This window comes from Octodon degus, unplaced genomic scaffold (assembly GCF_000260255.1).
Source record: "Octodon degus isolate 3935 unplaced genomic scaffold, OctDeg1.0 scaffold00007, whole genome shotgun sequence".
Taxonomy (NCBI): domain Eukaryota; kingdom Metazoa; phylum Chordata; class Mammalia; order Rodentia; family Octodontidae; genus Octodon; species Octodon degus.
In genome coordinates, this window is record NW_004524583.1 from 21582942 (window position 1) to 21585958 (window position 3017).

The 3017-nt window shown below is 41.9% G+C and overlaps 1 pseudogene; it reads right to left on the bottom strand.

Moving 5' to 3' along the window:
• Window positions 1-779: 779 nt before the first annotated feature.
• LOC101586427 overlaps window positions 780-3017 on the bottom strand; it is a 59827-nt pseudogene continuing 57589 nt past the window's right edge.

The following is a 3017-nucleotide window of genomic DNA, read 5'->3' on the forward strand; positions in this document are numbered from 1 at the left end:
CTATGGACACTATCTTCTACCTTTCAACAGTCAACTGGGTAAAAACAAACAAAACAAAACTAAGCTTTTTGCTCGGCAGTAGAGAAAAACAATACTGTTCAACACAAGAAAGGGACAGAGAGATGAGCAGCCTTGCAGCTTGTGACCAGAGCCAATAATACGGTCATTCTCTGGCTCATGTTTGCATTTCTCATGGGTGGCTACAGATATTGCAAGATCATCAGTCCCTGATGGTTACAAATGATGTCTATGTTAAACTGATTTAACTCACCCTTTTTTGAAAATGGTGAATCCACAGTAGCAGCTTCAAAACATTCTGGTGAAATTTCCCAGCTTCCTACAGTGCACAGCTACAGGCCTAAACTTTTCCCTTTGTGTAATATGTAAGCTTCATTTTACTCTAGGCGCTGTGTGTTCTTTACTCTGCTGATTAGCTAGACCCCAGGCTGTCAACACCGAAGGGTCTGGCAAGCAGTGCTTTGGTTCTTTTGAGTGTCTGCTAACCCTTTAAGCCCATCCCCAGCATGCCGACTGGACTTGTAGAAATGCTTCCATTTCATGTTTTCTTGCTCCTAAAAGTGAAAGTAGAAAACAATGATCACATGAGCATGGCTCAAGAGAACAGCAGTTGCATGTATGCATGTCTTAAGGAGACGAGGCCTGCCATACTCTCACGAGGTAACTGAATACAGCTTTGAGATAACCCTTCTTGTAGATGCACTGGCCACCGGCCTGTCGTAGTTCAGGCTCATTACTCATTTTCAGGGGCCTTCCCTCTTTCTTTCCCTCCACTACCCATCTCTCAGTGAAGATGCTGTGATGCAGGAAAATAGAAAGCCCTGGGCTCATCAGGAAGGGAAGGAAATCATCAGGACCTGCCTATCGTTAGTTGGGTTGCTTAGTGTTGCGTTCTAGTTATGAAGGACTCTAATAAAATAGAGAAAAATCAGATCATCCTCACGTCTCTCTGGCTTTTTTTTTTTTCCTTGCAACCTCAAAATTCCATGTTTATTACAAAAACCGATGGTGATTCTTATGGTGAGCTTATCGGTAGGATTTCTGGTAATGAGCAAGGGCACCAGGGCCTCCAAACTTTTTGGATTCACAGCGACGGGGGTCAGCTACCAACAGGGTCCGGTTGTACTGGATGAGAATATCTTTGATCTCTTTCTTGGAAGCCTCCTCAATGTATTTCTGGTAATAGGCCACCAGGGCTTTGGAGATGGACAGATGGTAGCATAAAACTGGGCAACATGAGCACCACCCTTCATACGGACACGGATGTCAACACCAGCAAACCGCTCCTTGCCCAGAAGCAGAACAGGCTCCACTAACTTATATTGCAGCATGCGCAGCTCAGCCATCTCCAGGGGACACCCGTTCACCTTGATGAGGCCATTGCCCCGCTTGCAGTGTGCCGTGGCTGTGGCTGTCTTCTTATGACCAAAGACTTGCACGGACTGCAGCGGGCCCTTAGATGGCACAGTCGCTAGTGCAGACTCTAGAGCTCCTCACCCCTCTCTGGCTCTTTTTTTTTTTTTTTTTCAAAGTTTTATTGATAAACAGATAGCAATGAGACAGTTTCAAATCAAATCGGAAGTACAGTTTCAACAAATAATACACTGCATATATTCTTCTTGGTGGTTAATTGCTGTACAAGATGAGGAATTGTGATCCCATTTACAAACACCATTAGAACAAATCATTCTATTCATTAAGAGAATGCAACTATATATCTATCCCAACCTCTTTGAATACACAGATACAAAATGGACATTCATCGGTATACCCCATTTTTTCCAAAGTCCGGTAATGAAAAATAAAGGTCCCCTCTGGCTCTTGATTCTTTGAGTTGTAAGAACTGTGCAAATAAAGATGCGATCCTCTTCAAAAAAGAACATTCTGCAATTATATAAAATGCTTGGTCAACCAAGGTTTAGGCTATTCTTCCATGGGATAAAATTTTACCTCTGTTTTTGAAGGACTGAATATTTATGAACATTTTAAAAATAAAGACTAATTCACACTATTGATTTACTACCGATTAATATCTTACAAAATAATATTTTATTATGCATTTTTAATATAGTTAAAAAGTCACAAAATAGTCCCTTTTAGCTATCCTTAAGTACAGTTCCATGGTGTTAAATACATTCATATTGTTGTAAAACAGATCTCTAGAACTTTTTCTTCTCTATAAACTGAAACTCTAGACTCATTAAATAACAACTGTGCTTTTCCCCCTCTTCACTCCATAGCTACCATTCTCTATACTATTTTTCCTACAAATTGCCTACTTTAGATACCTCCTATAAGTGGAGTCACACAGTATTTTTCTTTTCTTTAACTGGTTTGTTTTCTACAATATCCTCAAGATTCATCTGTGCTATAGCATGTGACAGAATGTCTTTCTTTTTTTCCCCCTTTCTTTAATTTTTTCCTTCCTTTTTAAAGGCTGAGTAGTATTTCACTGTCCATCCCACATTTTATTTATCTAGTCATTCATCAATGCATGCTTGGCTTCCTTCTACCTCTTGACTACTGCATGAGATATTAAAATTTAAATTTGACTCTTCCATCCAAGTTTCTCTGTAGATTTAATAGGGACAATATCATCTGGAGGTATGTGCCACAATAAGGGAAAATGTGTAGCCTGAGAAGAGGGTGGGAGACAGTCCGAGGGAATCTAATCTTCCAAGATGCCAGCAAATGAAGGAGGCAGAGGAGGAAGAATCAGGGGCAGGAAGAGTCCCAGAGGGCAGACTTGTTGCCAGGGGAAGTGACAACTGCCAGGAACTCTGGGTGGCCCAGGCAGCTGCACCAAAAGGGTATTAGCAGGAACAAGGTTGTTGGGATTGTTTTAGAGTTAGAAGGTCGATTGAAGTGGGTGGAGGACGGGGTGTGAGGTGGGGCCCAAAACTCTACTGAGGGCAGCTCAAGGAGTTGTTATAGGGGCTGGGGAGATGGCTCAGTGGAATAAGCACTACCCTGGCAAGCGTAAGGGCCTGAGTTCAATC